The following is a 19301-nucleotide window of genomic DNA, read 5'->3' as shown; positions in this document are numbered from 1 at the left end:
CAAACCACGCAACAGCAAATGCAAAATGAAATCTTGAATCACGAGATAAAACTGCAAACATAAATGCAAGATTTCAAGGAAGTTCTGTCCTTGGCTTTAAACCTTCCTCTAATTAAAAACATTGTGGCTAATATTATGGTTAAAACTTTGCTGTCTTGGGCTGATTTGCACCTTGTGAAACCAGTTTTATGACCTGTGCAGTTTTCTCATGAGAACAGTGTGGAGCTTTCCGTGGTTCACTGTTCTTTATCCTTCTTTCCTCTGGGGTCTCTCTTGTCCTTCAAAGTGGCAGATTGTGATCTGATTTGTTAAACACTGTTAGATTTGTATTGTTGATTGTCATTTATGCTTAGAAATATTTACTCATATATGCTTAGAAGTATAATCATTTGTAGATTGAAAGAATGTCTCATCCTAGGAGGTCTGTAACAACTCTGTGTAGCATGAAGAGGGGAGTGTGTTCACTCCTCTTCAGAGTGTTCTGGCATAAATCACACACCTCCTAGGAGGTCGTATCTTCTCTTGCTGATATATGGTATAGCAAACACACGTATATCTGTTTGAGTCTAAGAGCCTTTTGTTTAGATGGACGGCTCTGGGGAGTCTTCCTGGGGTCACAGTTTGACCCCCCACACACACACACACACAAGGTATTCTTTGTTCACATGTACACCTATGTAAAGAGGTCATATGTTAATGAACCTATGCATATTCATGTAACCACAATAAAAGAGCAGTGTTACGGGAGAGCGGACGAGAGCAACTGGGGTCAAGCAACGGAACGGCGCCTGTCCAGTTCTCTCCCGTGCACGTGAAACATTAAGAATGTTGCCTACTCGTGTCTTGCTTGCTGTGTAATTACATTGCCTTCAACGTTCCAGCGAATAGGTTTAAGCTACAAACCTATCATTAATTGGTCCTTCGACGCCGGATCCCTGGAGTCGGCATTCACCGAGGAGAGAACCCTGACGTCAGCGAGACGTGAGAATTTGTCATCGGGCCGGTGGATGAGCTGTCCGTTTTCTCTCCTCGACGAATGACGATCGGCGGGATTCGAGGTTGATATTACACGCTAAGCAACACCGAGTAAGTTCAAAGAGCCCAACTCTATAACCGTGGGAGTGTGTAGTTCCTTAGCCGCTTTGTGGGGCTAAGAACAGTGTTTGTCGCTGCTTTGTGGAGCGATAAGTGAGTCCTCCGCCGCTTTGTGGGGCGTTGAGTGAGTTCTCCGCCGCTTTGTGGGGCGTTGAGAAGTTCCGCGGAGTCCAGACTGTGCTGGACAATAGGCCTATTTTGTGTTGTTGTTGTTGTGTGAGTGAGTGCGGAGTAGAACACGTGGTCTGTGACGCTGACTGTTGTTGTTATCATGGGTTCCTAAGCAACCAAGAGTGCGTCCGAGCGTGACAGACGTTTATGCTGGACTTCACTCCTGGGAGCGCACAGTATTTAAAAAAAAAAAAAAAAAAAAAAGAGTGACGGCTCCTTAGCTGCGCGGGTTCACGCGAGCACGGTCGCGCGGGTTTCACGCGGACCTGAGCCGTGCGGTTAATTGCATGCTTATAAATGGAAGAGATTAAGCTTTCAGGAAAACAGCAGCCTTGAAGAGCGTGTGGAGAAGGCCAGCCCACATCAGCAGCAGTTAAGATATGCTCTGGTGAATGGCTTTCCCTCACTCCTTGCTGACACAAAATGTTTAGATGATTGCCCTGATCAACAACGGCCTGTGCTCCAGACCATTACTTTAACCAGTTGTTAACAGTAATCTGCATTAAGCTTAAGGTTGCTCAAATACAGTACAATGACATATGAGATGAAGTAAAATAGGCAAATATTTTAACTAATGAAGTGCATAGAGGCACTTCACCTGTTTGAAAGCTGTCATCCTATTATGAGCCATTGTTGAGATATAGAGCACACCTGTGAAAACAACTATTATGCTGAACCCTGTGTGAAACAGCTGAAAACTACATGATGGAGAAGCTGAGTTAAATATGAAAATGTAAGTCTTTGCCACTGTGGGCAAAGCACGCAACCACTGTGTGAGGTTGCGTTGCTGTCTCTTCTGAGCTGATGAGCAAGCTACACATTATCAGATCAGGAGCTGGCTGAGAACTCATCAAAGAGAGAGAAACAGAACTATGATAACTCGAGTATGTAGCGTATCCGTGAGTTCAGCTTCTTCTTTCAGATGCGCAGCAGTTTTCCTGGATCTTGACTCGTGTGTGTAGAGTGTTCATAGCATCAGCATCATGTTTTTGTTTATTTGCTTTGTTGGGTTGAAAAATAATTAAATAAACTTGTGATCATACTTATGGATCACCATGGCACATATCATCAGCCATATGATTTATTTATGCAGATGGAAAAAAAGTGAGTGTGAATGTGCCTGACGTCGCAGTGTGTGTGCGCTGTGTAAACGTAATTGTCTCCAATTGTGAGAGCGGTGATTCTGCAGGTCACCAGCTAGTGTAACGAAAAAAAAGAGTAAAAAAGAGACAGAATCTACATTATAGATGAAAAATCATAGGAAAAAGGTTTTGTGTTTATCAGCCAAGTCCAACTACAATCTCACTTTCTGCTTTTAAGAAAGGAGAGTTCACAAAAAACAGAGAGAGAGTTCTGTGTGTCGGTTAAGTAATGAGAATAATGATCAAAATGTCTCAGTGTGTCACTTGCAGGTGAGGAGCAGACCCGGATCAATTTCCCATATGCAGCGGTCGGAAGGAAATTATAGTTTAACATCATTGGAAACATTCGGGCCAAGTTTTTGGCTAACTTATTTACAGCTCCATGTGTCCCTCATCCTCACAAGCTCTCACTCCTCCCTGAAGACAAGGAATGCAGTTCCAAGAGCAATATATGGCAGATAAAGAGACAGCAGCAAGTCCTGAGCAAAGAGACCCAGCAAGCAGCAGCAGTGTGGACAAACAGCATCGCAGAAGAAGAGCAAACCATCATCCTGACTGATTGGATGAATGACACTGTGTTTCCAACAAGCTGCAAAGTTCACTGTGCATGTGAAAAGGACATTTGAGGAGAACTGAGGAGACTGTTGGAGTTTGACATTTGACACTTTCGGAGTAAAATGGCAAGAAGAGACAGTGGAACACAGGACAAAGCTGAAGAAGAACTGCTGGCTATTGGACTGTTGAAGTGGGAGAGGACAACAGAGTGAGAGGAGGTAAGAACACAGTGCTGGTGTTTAATGTGGGAAATCAAAATTTGGGTTAGCAAACCTGGGCAAAATAATACTGACTGCTTAAGTGGAAAATTGTGAAGGAATCTGAAACACTGCAAAAAGAAACATATACAAAATCACACACACAAGCAGAACATGCATTAACCCTACTAACACAAACACAAGAGAGCTCATGAAGATTAGACAGCATCTTGAGCATGTGAGTCTGTTTATCATCTTGTCCAAGTCACCTCGTGTGATGCAAAGACCAGTGGACTCATAGCACATTAGTTAAGAAAGGATCAAATAATAGCAGAGGAGTGTGTAGGAAAGGCAGCTTTAAGAACATGCCCTGCTGGAGATGCAGCTCCAGACACATTGATTAAACCTGCCTAATAACACAAACACACATGCAATGAAGATCAGCTTGTTATCTCTCATCAGTGCTAAAATAGTGTAAATTTAACAGAGACTTGTTATCAAATGCTGAATTTATCCAATGCTGATAGTTAACTCTCTAGGTTGCAGGACAACAGTTTAATTTTGTGGGAAAAAAAACAGGATTCTGGTTTGACCAACCAGTGATCAGACAATAAATTTAGTCGTTAATATAGTAAATTGGGAGATGCTTTCTGCTTGACTGATGCAGCACAAAATATTTTACTGTATGAGGGAAATTCTATTTTTGTGATAATATTTTGAACATGCATTTCTGTTGTCCTGTCATCTTAGTGGGTTAATAGCTGATATGCAAATTAGTTGGTCGTTCTTAGATTAATGAAAGGTGACTGAATTCTAGTACGAGTGAATGGGAAGTGTTGGAATGGAGACTCTAAAACACTGAGTTTCCTGCTGTGATGTGCGAGTGAATCCTGCACCCAGATACACAACTCTGAATACATGAGAACAAACTTCTTTTGCGAAATGCATGACAACATGTCACATGTTTTATGATGATGGGGAAAAAGGAAAATTAAATAAAATCTGTGGTCTAAATGAGTAAAAAGTACAGTCCTGGGGATTAAAATTCATAGCTAATAACACATTAGGGTTATGTTGTGTGTTGTGCGGCTGATGGTTGGTTTGGAGTTTATCTAGCTGATGATTTTTCTTTTGTTGTGAAGTTGAGCCTGCCAATTAGTATGATGGTTTGATAAACCATGCGAATGGTATGATTTACCCTCCTGAGATGAGGAGCGTGTGTCATGACTTAACGAGGCCTTTTTATTTTGATACTTTCACAGTGCACTGAAAGTTTTGTTTGATGATCTCTGTTTGAGCAGATCTGCACGATTACAACAGAAGCGCTATACGACACGTCGTCGAGAAAATTGTTGCAAGTGAGTTTCTCCACATTAAAATGGGCTCTGGAGAAAGTCACTTATTTGGGACAATTAGAAAATGAGTCCCTGCCCAAAAAGGATTCAGCGAGATAATCCCATATAAAGTTCTTCTTTTCTTTTTGAAATGACGTCATTTTGCTGAGAAGTGGAAATGAAAATGCGACAATAATTTCCACTGTCAGCAAAGAAAGAATGAATGAATGCATGAATGAATGAGTGAGAGAAAATAAAACTGACTGACTGGTAAAAGCGGACAGAAGCTGACAGACTGACTGACATCACTGTGCGAAGTTAACCCCCACCTGACAAAGGTGCAGATGAATCTATGTGTGTTTCTTTTTATTGGAGCAGAAAGATGACAGCAACATTTGAGGTTGCGTGAGCTTTGGCTATACCGATTTAACCTTTTAAATGCCACTTTCTGTGTCTTTGCATCTACCAGGGGTGTTATTCACTACCTTGTGTTGCTCACAGAGGTGACTGTGAGAAAGTGTGTATACACCTGCACAGCGCTAACTTTTCTACAGCATTACAGTTTTCATGTGATTTATACCAGGATAGCTGGTTGATGTTTTCTACTACAGGATTTCTGGGTTCATGTGTGAAGAAAACTGTGTTTACAGGTTATGAGTTGGTGATGCTGTTACACTGTGTTGTTGGGAAAATGTTAAAGGTTACTTTGACGATGTGAATAACATGCGAGACATTCCCTGTGTTGAAACTAGTGTCACTTCTTTCCGCAGCCATGGATGGCTAACTTTATGGTCTTTTTATAGCACCTCTGGACCCTGTCAACTTGTGCCTGACCTCCAGGATTGTCCATGTGTGTTGCTAATGTTTGTTTTTCTAAGAGTGCATGTAGAGGATTCAGCAGAGACGGACAAGTAACATGAGAAAGCAAATAAGAGATGCAGTGTTTGTGGAATAGTTTGATATGGGGCTCATTAGCTGGCCACTACTGAGCTCCTAGTGTTAAATACATGGAGTGACTTTGCTTAAGGGACGTCACCGATTACATTAATGTTAACTGAGTACATGAGATGATCCATGTCTGAGGCAAATTATGCCAATAATTGTAGTTTACTGATTTGAGAAAACCTGCACATGATACTTGTCCTGCTGATGCTGAATGCTTTATTGCTACTTATGATACAATTGTTTATAAGTGTGAAGTTTGATTTCACTTCCAGATCTTGTTTTCCAGGCCACGATGGTGTGTATGATGGCTCCAGGCGGAGCCAGATGTGAAGCAAACTTAATATGCAAAACACACTAACACCTTTTATTGCAGGATTATAGGTCCAGGGTGGTGCTGCTCCAGAGGGGGAGACGCCCTGATGTTGCCTGGGACATGATCTAGCTAACCTTTTTCTTTCAGACAGGAATCTAGGTTTGATGAGTTGACTCATGGGAGTGTCCATGCGTCAAGAGGAGGGGTCCAGAATTACATGAAACTATGTTTTCTATGTTTTCTAAACTATGTTTTTTAAGATTGTTGCAGTGATTTGTGTGATTAACAGTTAGTCAACAGGTATTAAACCTATGCAAAGTGGTGCATCTGTGTTCAGATGAGGCTTTGATGGTTCATAAATAAAGCTCACTGAACTAAAGAATGTGGTTTGATGATGCTTTACATGCTCTCCAAATAGAAGTTTTTCCTCCTAGCAAGGAAATACAGGTGCAGCAGTTAAAGTATTGCTGAAAGGAATCTCCTGAGAAATCTTCTGAGGCCCAGTGAGAAGCAACCCATTCCAGGCATAGCTGCCTCCAGGCAGTGGTTGAGGTCAAAGGTCGAGCTGGTTGGGGCCCATCATGAGATCAGATTTCGGAGCCACAGCAAGGACCACGAAGCTGCGTTTGAATGAGAGCTGTGCCAAGGGGGCTTTCCAGAGGCCAACAGAGGAGATTGTGGACAACAGACGGGCACCTGGAGGATGAGGGGAGCGTGCCAAGCTCCAAAAGTGACAACGCAGGGGGAGTCCAAGGATGGCATCATGATTCTGTGAAAAGCACAGGAACCAGAAGCTATGGTGGTGATGACAGCAGTTTCCTATGAACATCACCTAATGCTGTGTCACTGTACTGTGCATACGATGGCACACAGAAGACTGCTGGAATCATAACAGCAGTAAGATAATGGGATCCAGCACCCTTTCCACAGAGGGTTTTCCTGCAGAGGATGGACAATGGAGGAGTCATAAATATCCCCCACAGGACAGAGGCCTGAAGTGAGGTGATGGGGGTTGGTAGAGGCCATAAAACTAGAGTGCTGAAGAGGTCTGCAGCTTTCACGATAGCTGAGACCCATGTTGACAAACAACAAACTTAACTGGTATGTTTGAATGTCTATTCTACATACATTTGGACTCTGGTCCTATGAACAGTGATGGAAACAACTGGAAGAGACATTTATGATGCCCTGCAGAACTTAAACCACTCTGCAGAGAGACGTGTGATTTACATGTCTTGCAGAGGAGCACAACCAAGCTGGAGTGATCTTGAAAATGTTAATTTCTCTTTTGACCATTAACAATTCATTTGTTTGCTCGTAGGATGCAGTTTACCATTGGGTGAGAACTTGGATAACTGCTAATACATTTGTGAAACTGTGTACGTTTACATATGCTGAGTATGAAAATGTTTGCATTGACACTGTCAGACATGACGGGATCATAACTGGGGACTTTTCTAGCATAATTGCCAAAAGGGGGGAAATGTTAGATTTGTATTGTTGATTGTCATTTATGCTTAGAAATATTTACTCATATATGCTTAGAAGTATAATCATTTGTAGATTGAAAGAATGTCTCATCCTAGGAGGTCTGTAACAACTCTGTGTAGCATGAAGAGGGGAGTGTGTTCACTCCTCTGCAGAGTGTTCTGGCATAAATCACACACCTCCTAGGAGAGGTCGTATCTTCTCTTGCTGATATATGGTATAGCAAACACACGTATATCTGTTTGAGTCTAAGAGCCTTTTGTTTAGATGGACGGCTCTGGGGAGTCTTCCTGGGGTCACAGTTTGACCCCACACACACACATATACACACACACACACACAAGGTATTCTTTGTTCACATGTACACCTATGTAAAGAGGTCATATGTTAATGAACCTATGCATATTCATGTAACCACAATAAAAGAGCAGTGTTACGGGAGAGCGGACGAGAGCAACTGGGGTCAAGCAAAGGAACGGCGCCTGTCCAGTTCTCTCCCGTGCACGTGAAACATTAAGAATGTTGCCTACTCGTGTCTTGCTTGCTGTGTAATCACATTGCCTTCAACGTTCCAGCGAATAGGTTTAAGCTACAAACCTATCAAACACCATCCCTCTCTCTCTCTCTTTCTCTGTCCACACACACACACACACACACACACACACACACAAACACACACACACACACACACTTCAGGTACTGACACACAAACACATTGCTGTATGTGTGTTTGTTCTGGTTTATGTGTATGGCTTTTGCCTGCTTCTGCATGTAAGCATTTGCACAGAGGTGATGTCAACCATAAAAGTGTGGAACGGTAATCTGATCCTAAAGGCAACTGTAAAATGATTAACATAAATGAATGGAGACCGCATAGAAATATGTAGCTGTAAGATGTCACGCATAACTCACATCCTATTTCTTATGTCTCTGAGGATTTTTTCCATTTGAACATTTTCAAATTACATGACATGGAGCAGATCTGACTATGAAACTAGGGGAAACTGCAGGCTATTGTTTCTTTTAATTAATGGGCGCAATAGTTTATAGGTTATAATTTTTGTTATATTGTTATTTGTAGTAGTAATTAATACCATCAACTTATGATGAAAGTGGTTACTCAAGTTAATGATGAAGGAAGCTGTGGTGTATTTTCCCACAGAGCCATGATGGAGAGACACATGAAACATTGGTACAAGGACACATCACAAAACCTGCCTTAGCTCAGGCAGAAATAAAGAGATAATAGTCCTGTAAAACAGAAAGAACAATTGGAAGAACTGATACAAGCTGCACAGAGAAGTGGCAGTGATGAAATACAAGGACATCAAACGAGCCAAACATGGTTGGCAAAAGAAAGGTTAGGATTAAGGATGAAGATGAATAAGAGAATTATAAGCATGAAATGAAATGAAAATATAAGATAAAAGGTTTATTTTGGTTATAAGGAACAAATAGGTCAAAGGTCAAAACAAGAGTATGGTTAAGTTAAAAGTCAATAGGTCAAAGGTCAGGCTAAATTAAGAAATTAAATGAATTTAAACTAGGCCAGGGGTTAAGTTTTAACCCTTTTTTAACTAGATAAACTAAACTGAATTACTCTGGTTGGAAAAAAGTGTTTCGAATCGCAAGGAGGCCTTGATCAAACCTCCTTCAAATAGTTTGTACACTAATAATTTGTAACACTAAGGAACTGTTAATATTACAGTACACTGTATATTGAGCCAAAACCGTGGTAGTCTCTGTCAGTGACCTCAATAAACACTGAAGCAGGTAATTTCTCCCTTAAAAAAACAGTAAAGTGTTCTTTAAAATTACAAAAATTATGGTTTAGTGGAGTTTTTTGTGTTTTTGTGAATCAGACAGAAAAAGATTTCACAATCATGTGTGAGTGAGAGATTAGGTTCCCCCCTCCTCCTGAAAGACGTATATGGGCTCAAATTGTGGTGATAAATATTTTGTACTTGTTAATCAGAATGCGTATTTGTGAAATGAGTTTTGTAACCTTGTAAACCAAAATATGTGAAAATTTTATGTTTGTGCATCTACAGGTGAGAATTTGTGTGTGTGTGTGTAAAAAAGATTTGTGTTTGTAAAAAATATTTATACGAGTTACACATCTTTTTGTTAAGGTCTGGCAAAAACCTACATGTAAAACTCTGTTTTGACATGATTTTTCTCTGGTCCACATGACTGAGTTTTGTCCCCTTAAAAAATAGTCAATCATTAAAAAGTGGAATACAACCAGTGGTACTACTGTGGAGGTGGTACTGCAAAAAGAACAAAAATAAAGAAAGAAAATATAACCCATTGAGTTTAACTTTGATAAATTCAAATTATAATGTACGATTACACTCAGAGGATCAATATGAATTTAAATGTATGCAAGTTTTGCATGAAACACATGGCTGACAACTGTTCTGTCCTGAGCTTTTGTTTCCTAAAGCACCCAACTTGACCACACCACCTGTTTTCACACCAAAGAAGGGTAACTGCACATGTCTGATGGAGGAGTCTCACCAAAAGTGGGAGAGGTAAGCTCTGATGGGGGTGACAACACCATAAATGTCACTTATGGTCAAATTCCTAAAAGTTTTGATACCGAGGGCAGATTTGTTTTGATTGGTGGAGGAGAGAAACTGATAAATTTCCTGTCCAGTACCTGGTCAGGTACTTGCACAAATGTCCAGTTACAGATATAGGTCATAGGCAAAACACTGCAGTCCAGGGAAAGTGAAATTGATGGTCCACATTAGACAATTAAAATCCTACACAAAATTCTCCAACATTTATAGACAGAAAAGAGTTCCAGATGATTATAATTTGGCAAACCCTGTAGCTATTGGGGGTTTGAATCTATAGTATTATGGAAAAAAACAAAACAAAAAAACAATAAAACCATATTGATTATGTTCATTACAAGGTGCAGAGATTGGCTAACCTGACCAGGAATGCAATAACTGTCAGTACAGTAAAGGTTAAAGTCACTTTAGACGGTCCAGGTGTGGTTTGCCTTGTTGTATTTATATTGCAACTAATGCGGCTCTGGATGGGTCAGTTACCAGGGCATGGAAGGACTACAGACATTATCAAATGAGGTGAAGGAATTTTCTGGGATTGAAGATCCTCTGGGTGAGTGGTTCACTAAAATATTCAGAATATATAAAGTTATTATTTTTATCATTGACGGTGTAATTTGGCCACATTCACAGCTATATTGACTGGTTGTGGATATTATCTATCCCATGTTTGTGGACTCTAATTAACAGATTGAAAACAACAGCACCAATGGAAGAACATGCAGTGCCACCCTATCAGATGTCATTGTCAGTTGGGGTCAGTGATGAATTAGGTGAGGAGGATTCATGGCTGAGCGGAGACATAAATTGGAGCCCCTAGGTGTTGAGAGGTAGGAAAGACCAAATGTATATTTCTTATTTGTGTGCTTAAGCTTTTAATGATCAGAAGAAACTGAATCATGTTTAGAAGATAATATTAATTTGGTTCAAAGACGTCTGACACAGTTTATGTGACGCTGCTTTGAATAGTGATTCATATGTTCCTGTTGTGTAATGTGAAGATGAATCTCCCCCTGATTCCCCTCAGCGCTGTGATTTCCCCAGTTTTATCTCTTTTATGCATCAATGAAGTCAGGATTAAATAAATATGCAGATGACTCTGTAATCATGAGACTTCTGAAATCTATGATTTTCACGTTTGTTTTTACTTAAAAACATAAAATAAAATTGTGTAGCTTCGACATCTCTGTTCGAATAATGTGTGTGTCTGGGTTTGACTCTTGATCACTGGCACGTCTTACACAGGAAACTGGTGAAAATTAATCACACAAATAAAGAACAGCAAATATTTGTGACAGGATTTAATCAGCATGTGGGTTTATTTTAGACACAGCTGAACACTTTCATGTCTCTGTTCCAGTAAGAACAGTTTATTACTGTTGCACTTGTTAAGATCAAGAACAGTCATGAAGCTTGACAGTAATTTAAAAAAAGCCAGCAAAATGAACACATGACACAAACAAGATCATAAAGATAAGAACCAAGAGGTTAAACTGAAGTCTGAAGCTGATGGGGAGCCAACGCAGAAGCTTTGACAGATTCATGAGAATTAGTTAAAAACCTCGCAGCAGCATTTTGGACAGAATTAATAGATGTTTTGGTCAAACCATGCAGAGGAAACACTGAAGCAAACACAGACAGGGAGGCACAGAAACATTAAGAAAACCAAAGGATCAGAGAGAAGAAAATAACAGGATCAAAGTGAAAATAGAAACATTCAGAATAACAATGAGTTCAAAGTGTGAGGAGGTCTGATGTTCCAACAGGCTGAGAATTATTACCTGCAATGCTCCAATTTGACCTCATGGTGGCAGTGCTGTCTCACTGTTATAATGGCTACACTCAGACTACAGGAGATAACACATATTCACAGCAGAAGCTTCATCACAGATCAGACACAAATAACGCCACGATATTTGGTTACTCTGAGCAGGCAGCTGTTACAATGTGACCATCACCGGGTAACTTGGGCCTGTAGCTTAACCCAACCGTTTCCGAGGTTCTTGAATGCACCACAAACCGCAGAGTCCGAGTGAGCCGCTGAAAGTCAGATCTGTTCTTCAAAGCAGACTTTCAGCTTTATTTCAAGCTGAAATGTAATCTGATGTAGTCAGTATTTACAGTCAGGCTCTGTTATTGACTGAAAACAGCGACAGACTCAGACATTTAGAACAAACTAAGAGTCGGATCAGCACAAATACTGACACAGAGATGGCTGCTGGCACTGCGCTGCTCTGCTGCACTTTGCTGTTTGTCCTTGTCTTCGTCCTGCAGGTGAGATTGAACTAAACTGAGTTTAACAAGAAGTACTGGAGGATTATTTTCATCTGGATTCAGTTTGTCTGTGTGTGTGAAGGAGACACAAGGCTGGTTGGACACTTAACATCTGTAATCCAGCTGTGACAGAGACAAAGAAGTGTAATCTGTGTGTCAGTGTGATGTTCGCCGGAGCGTCACCCAACAGATGGATTTTGGGACTTCAAAGCAGCCGGCTGTGGTGAGTGAAAAGGACTTTTTTTTTCAGACCTTGGGACTGTTTATTCAGAGGCTGTGTTTTGTGAAACAGGATAATGATTGCTGCGGTTTCCCTGCTTCACCTGTGAATGAAATCACAAGAATTGCCTTTTCAGAGGCCACTTCACAGTTAAAGGACTGTTTTTCACCTGCTCAACTTCTGTCAGTACAACCAGTACAGTCATCAATTCTGTCAGTCGTTCAGGCTTCAACTCAGTTGCTTCCTCAGCCTGTAGCTTTGCCTTTAGCCCAGCCTGTAGCTCAGTCAGCTGCCCAGCCTGTAGTTTAATTATCTGTCCAGCTTCCTATCTCGTCACCTGTTCAGTTAATTGTTCAGTCACCATCTTCACCAGCCTCTGTACAGGAAGCTGTGTCAGTGCTGCCCGTTTTGGAGAGACAAACATGTTAAGACTGCACTGGTTCCTCAAAAGCTGGCCCGTTCAGATATGGTTACTCACTCCAGGGCCTTCCCAGAGGCCCTCAGCTGACTCTGGACCCCTGGAGGCTTGTGGCATTCCATTTTCTATTGGCAAACTTGCTGAATAACCCCTCCCAATCCTTACTGTTATTTGTTGTGTAACCAGAAAATCCTTAATCCAGCTGAACATTCAACCATTGTTGGTCCCTCGTTTATCGTGGAAGTTATGTTCTAAAAATACACCGCCGTAGGTGAAATCCGCGAAGTAGCCAGCTTTATTTTTTACAATTATTATAGATGTTTTAAGGCTGTAAAACCCCTCACTACACACTGTATACAGTTTTCTCAGACAGGCATGAACATTTTCACACTTTTCTCCCTTGTTTAAACACTCTCAAAGTTCAAACCTTCGTAAAAAATAAGTCCAGTATTATAGAATGAAACCAAAGATCAAACCCTGTTTCAGAACATGGGAATAGAGCAGCTGTGAACGTATTTAACATTAATGAATCAATGGTACGGAAGTAGAGGAAGCAAGAAGAATGAGTTAAGTAAAGTTTGACTTATCTGACTGTTTTGTTTCGCTTAATGTGCCTTATAATCTGAAAAATATGGTAACTTCTACTTTCCTTTACCATGTCCAAAAGTCCAACCTTTTGTGCGATGGTTAGCATCTTCCTCTGCCTTTTGGGTGCTACTGCAGGTGCCTTTGACGGTGCAAAACGTTTCGTTGACGTTAGTCTTAAACAGAAGCCCCAGGTACACCACCAACCTGTTCATGTGTCTAACCGTTTTTCCCCACTCGGCGACACACCCGCCGGAGGTCAAACTTGTCTTCCAGGGGCCAGAGCAGGCGACATTGAGAGAAATTTAAAACTGCTGGCTAAGGATAAACGTAACTTCAGTAAAATCATAATTCATGTCGGCAGTAATGACACCCGGTTACGCCAATCGGAGGTCACTAAAATCAATATTGAATCTATGTGTAACTTTGCCAAAACAATGTCGGACTCTGTAGTTTTCTCTGGTCCCCTCCCCAATCAGACCAGGAGTGACATGTTTAGCCGCATGTTCTCCTTAACCCTTGGATGCACAACCTACCAATACCTACACTCTTCCACGAGTGGGGTCAAAAATGACCCCAAATAGAAACAATGCATTTTGCTATAAACTCGGTTGTTTTTCTTCAAAATCTTTGAAATGTATAGTTGTAATATATTCATATTCCAGGTATTGCTCATAAAACATGTTTGTGACATGAGGCCCTTTGCAGTTTTATTTATTTTTTTCATTAATTTTAAGAAATTGCAGTTTTTGTATCACTTGTATCACTTTTGTATGCTTGCTCTGCATATACTGCAGAAGCTGGGTCTTCCCTCTGAAAGGCACAAGTTGTTCATCCACTGTAACACAATCACTGAGGATGAATTTCTGCCTGCAGTTGACCAGGAACAGGCCCCATATGTAGCGGAAAGCTGCCATGTGGTTTGTTTTCAGTCGGTAGGCTCTGGTCCTCTTGTCATCAAAGTGCAAGAAACGGCGAATATCTTTAAATCTTTGAATTGACATAGTGGCCTTGTACAATGGGTTATGCAGAGGACTCCCAAAAAACACACCGACTGGTACATCCCAGTTCTTCTCACTTCCTGCAAAAATGGTCAATCAAATGAAGGCTAGGAGCTTATGTTTGATTACATCTTTCCACTCTTTTCCCTTGTCTGTGGCTACTCTTCGTGCCTCCATGTTTGTGCATGTCAGCACCTCTTCTATTATATTATCAGACATGAACATCTTCCATTCCTCTATTGGGGAGACAGTACTAGACCCAGGTGCAAGCCCTGGCCGACTTATTCCGAATATTGTGGCTAGAGCAGTAAAAGGGAGGATCATTCTGTTAGACTCAATATCCATTTCCTCTTCAGAGGACTCATCAGAGGACTCCTCTGTGTCTGACTGGCCTTGTTTAGTGGGGGAGACAATAGTCTGGGTCCTCTATATCTTAGATGTCAGATTCTGAGTCAGTGCTTCCGATGGGCTCTTCATCCCATCCGTCCTGGATCATTTGTAGGGCAAGATCTACAGGAATCCTTGCTGGCCTCATAGCAGCCATGTTACTTTAAATATTAAAAAAAAACATCAGAAAGGACAATGTTTGAAATGCACAGGAAACTATAAACAGGGCTGCACATAAATGGTCCGCAGGTGCGCATTCGCTGTCAAAATAATAGACACGTACCAGATAAGAAGTTGGAACGCTCGTTTGTGTACATTAGATGTTCTGAAGGAGGACAGACATTTGTTCAGAACTCTTAAAGATGTCGAAGAAGCAAGCTCCATAAGAAATTACTTTGGTGTTCCTCCACCACAAAAGAAGCGCGTATTCTCTGAATTTCCGGGAATACTTTTATTTTCACAGCGAATACACACCTGCGGACCACTTATGTGCAGCCCTGACTATAAATCATGTATGTTACTGTAAAAATTAATTCTTGATCCATCAGAAGTGTAAGTGAGTCAGTCAGAGTCGCTAAGAATGAAAGTTTCATAGAAGATTCCATAGGAACTGCTTGGGATCATTTTTGACCCCACTTGTGGAAGAGTGGGGTAGTGATACAAAAACTGCATTTTCTTTAAATTAATGAAAAAATAAATAAAAATGCAAATGGCCTCATGTTACAAACATATTTTATGAGGAATACCTGGAATATGAATATATTACAACTATACATTTTAAAGATTTTGAAGAAAAACAACACGTGGGGTCATTTTTGACCCCACGTGTGTATCTAAGGGTTAAATTGCTGGCTGTCTGAGTGGTGTCCCAGAAACGATGTGGGCTTCATAGATCATTTGCAAACCTTCTGGAGGAAACCTGGTCTTGTTAGGAGAGACGGCATCCATCCCACTTTGGATGGAGCAGCTCTCATTTCTAGAAATATGGACCAATTTATTAAACCCCCCAAAATATGACTATCCACAGTTGGGAGCAGGAAGCAGAGTTGCAGTCCTACACGCCTCTCTGCAGCTTCTCTCCTCCTGCTACCCCCCCCCCCCCCCAAAAACCCATCTCCATTGAGACTGTGTCAGCTCCCAAACAGACAAAAAACAAACTAAAAACCAGCAACAAACAACTTAAATATAAGAAATCACAAAGAAAGAACAATACAGAATCCACATCTGAACCAAAGAGTAAAACAGTGAAATGTGGATTATTAAATATTAGGTCTCTCTCCTCCAAGTCTCTGTTAGTACATGACTTAATAATTGATCAACAAATCGATTTACTCTGCCTTACAGAAACCTGGTTGCAGCAGGATGATTATGTTAGTTTAAATGAATCAACACCCCCGAATCATTCTAACTACCAGAAATCTCGAAGCACAGGCCGAGGGGGCGGTGTGGCAGCAATTTTTCACACCAGCCTATTAATTAACGAAAGACCAAGACACACTTTTAATTCATTTGAAAGCCTGATGCTTAGCCTCGTCCACCCCAGCTGTAAAACTCAGAAACCAGTCTTACTTGTTATCATCTATCGTCCACCTGGGCCTTACACAGAGTTTCTCTCTGATTTCTCAGACTTTTTATCTGATTTAGTGCTCAGCTCAGATAAAATAATTATTGTGGGTGATTTTAACATCCATGTAGATGCTAAAAATGACAGCCTCAACATGGCATTTAATCTGTTATTAGACTCAATTGGCTTCTCTCAAAATGTAAAAGAACCCACCCACCACTTTAATCACACTCTAGATCTTGTTTTAACATATGGCATAGAAACTGAACATTTAACAGTGTTTCCTGAAAACCCTCTGCTGTCTGATCATTTCCTGATAACATTTACATTTACAATAATTGATTACACAGCAGTGGAGAGTAGACTTCATCAAAGTAGATGTCTTTCTGAAAGTGCTGTAACTAAGTTTAAGAATATAATCCACCCACTGTTATCATCTTCAATGCCCTGTACCAACATAGAGCAGGGCAGCTATCCGAACGCTACTCCAACAGAGGTTGATTATTATAATTTTACCTCCTCACTACGTACGACTCTGGATACTGTAGCTCCTGTGAAAACTAAGGTCTCAAATCCGAAGTACCTGACTCCGTGGTATAATTCTCAAACACGTAGCCTAAAGCAGATAACTCGTAAGCTGGAGAGGAAATGGCGTGTCACAAATTTAGAGGATCATCATTTAGCCTGGAGAAATAGTTTGCTGCTTTATAAGAAAGCCCTCCGCAAAGCCAGAACATCTTACTATTCGTCACTGATTGAAGGAAATAAGAACAACCCCAGTTTTCTCTTCAGCACTGTAGCCAGGCTGACAAAAAGTCAGAGCACTGTTGAGCCAACCATCCCTTTAACGTTAACTAGTAATGACTTCATGAATTTCTTCACAAATAAAATTTTTATCATTAGAGAAAAAATTACCAATAATCATCCCACAGATGTAATATTATCTACAGCTACTTTTAGTACCATCGATGTTAAGTTAGACTCTTTTTCTCCAATTGATCTTTCTGAGATAACTTCAATAATTACTTCCTCCAAACCATCAACGTGTCTTTTAGACCCCATTCCTACAAAACTGCTCAAAGAAGTCCTGCCATTAATTAATTCTTTAATCTTAAATATGATCAACCTATCTCTAATAATCGGCTATGTACCACAGGCCTTCAAGGTGGCTGTAGTTAAACCTTTACTTAAAAAGCCATCTCTAGACCCAGCTGTCTTAGCTAATTACAGGCCAATCTCCAACCTTCCTTTCATATCAAAAATCCTTGAAAGAGTAGTTGTCAAACAGCTAACAGATCATCTGCAGAGGAATGGCTTATTTGAAGAGTTTCAGTCAGGTTTCAGAGCTCATCACAGCACAGAAACAGCTTTAGTGAAGGTTACAAATGATCTTCTTATGGCCTCTGACAGTGGACTCGTCTCTGTGCTTGTCCTGCTAGACTTTAGTGCAGCGTTCGATACTGTTGACCATAATATCCTATTAGATTGATTAGAACATGCTGTAGGTATTACAGGTACTGCACTGCAGTGGTTTGTATCATATCTATCTAATAGACTCCCATTTGTGCATGTAAATGGAGAGTCCTCTTCACACACTAAGGTCAATTATGGTGTTCCACAGGGTTCAGTGCTAGGACCAATTCTGTTTACATTATACATGCTTCCCTTAGGCGGTATCATTAGAAGACATAGCATAAATTTTCACTGCTATGCAGATGACACGCAGCTCTATCTATCCATGAAGCCAGGTAACACACACCAATTAGTTAAACTGCAGGAATGTCTTAAAGACATAAAGACCTGGATGGCCGCTAACTTTCTGCTTCTTAATTCAGATAAAACTGAGGTTATTGTACTCGGCCCTGAAAATATTAGAAATATGGTATCTAACCAGATTCTTACTCTGGATGGCCTCCAGTAACACTGTGAGGAACCTTGGAGTCATTGTTGACCAGGACATGTCCTTCAAAGCACATATTAAACAAATATGTAAGACTGCTTTCTTCCATTTGCGCAACATCTCTAAAATTAGAAATATCCTGTCTCAGAGTGATGCTGAAAAACTAGTTCATGCATTTATTACTTCCAGGCTGGACTACTGTAATTCTTTATTATCAGGATGTCCTAAAAACTCGCTGAAAAGCCTTCAGTTAATCCAAAATGCTGCAGCAAGAGTCCTGACAGGGACTAGAAAGAGAGAACATATTTCTCCTGTTTTGGCTTCCCTTCATTGGCTTCCTGTTAAATCCAGAATTGAATTCAAAATCCTGCTCCTCACATACAAGGTCTTAAATAATCAGGCCCCACCTTATCTTAATGACCTTGTAGTACCATATCACCCTATTAGAGCACTTCGCTCTCGCTCTGCAGGCCTACTTGCTGTTCCTAGAGTATTTAAAAGTAGAATGGGAGGGAGAGCCTTCAGTTTTCAGGCCCCTCTTCTGTGGAACCAGCTTCCAGTTTGGATTTGGGAGACAGACACTATCTCTACTTTCAAGATTAGGCTTAAAACTTTCCTTTCTGCTAAAGCATATAGTTAGTGCTGGACCAGGTGACCCTGAATCCTCCCTTAGTTATGCTGCAATAGACGTAGGCTGCCAGGGGATTCCCATGATGCATTGAGTTTTTCCTTTCCAGTCACCTTTCTCACTCACTATGTGTTAATAGACCTCTCTGCATCGAATTATATCTGTTATTAATCTCTGTCTCTCTTCCACAGCATGTATTTTTTCCTGTTTTCCTTCTCTCACCCCAACCGGTCGCAGCAGATGGCCGCCCCTCCCTGAGCCTGGTTCTGCCGGAGGTTTCTTCCTGTTAAAAGGGAGTTTTTCTTTCCCACTGTCGCCAAAGTGCTTGCTCATAGGGGGACATATGATTGTTGGGTTTTCTTTGTATCTATTATTGCACGATCTACTGTGCAATATAAAACGCCTTGAGGCGACTGTGGTTGTGTAATATTTTTCAATGGTTGTACAAAATTAAAAAAAAACAAAAAAAAAAACAGCAGGTGTATTGTATATGTTTACAAAATGT

The 19301-nt window shown here is 40.8% G+C and overlaps 1 protein-coding gene across 1 annotated transcript in view; it reads right to left on the bottom strand.

The window, feature by feature from the left end:
* LOC134624791 (barrier-to-autointegration factor-like protein) overlaps positions 1-19301 on the bottom strand; it is a 361649-nt gene that overhangs the window by 317385 nt on the left and 24963 nt on the right. The window lies entirely within an intron of this gene.

This window comes from Pelmatolapia mariae, linkage group LG3_W (genome assembly GCF_036321145.2).
Source record: "Pelmatolapia mariae isolate MD_Pm_ZW linkage group LG3_W, Pm_UMD_F_2, whole genome shotgun sequence".
NCBI classification, from domain to species: domain Eukaryota; kingdom Metazoa; phylum Chordata; class Actinopteri; order Cichliformes; family Cichlidae; genus Pelmatolapia; species Pelmatolapia mariae.
This window is presented reverse-complemented; position numbering and strand designations above follow the sequence as displayed.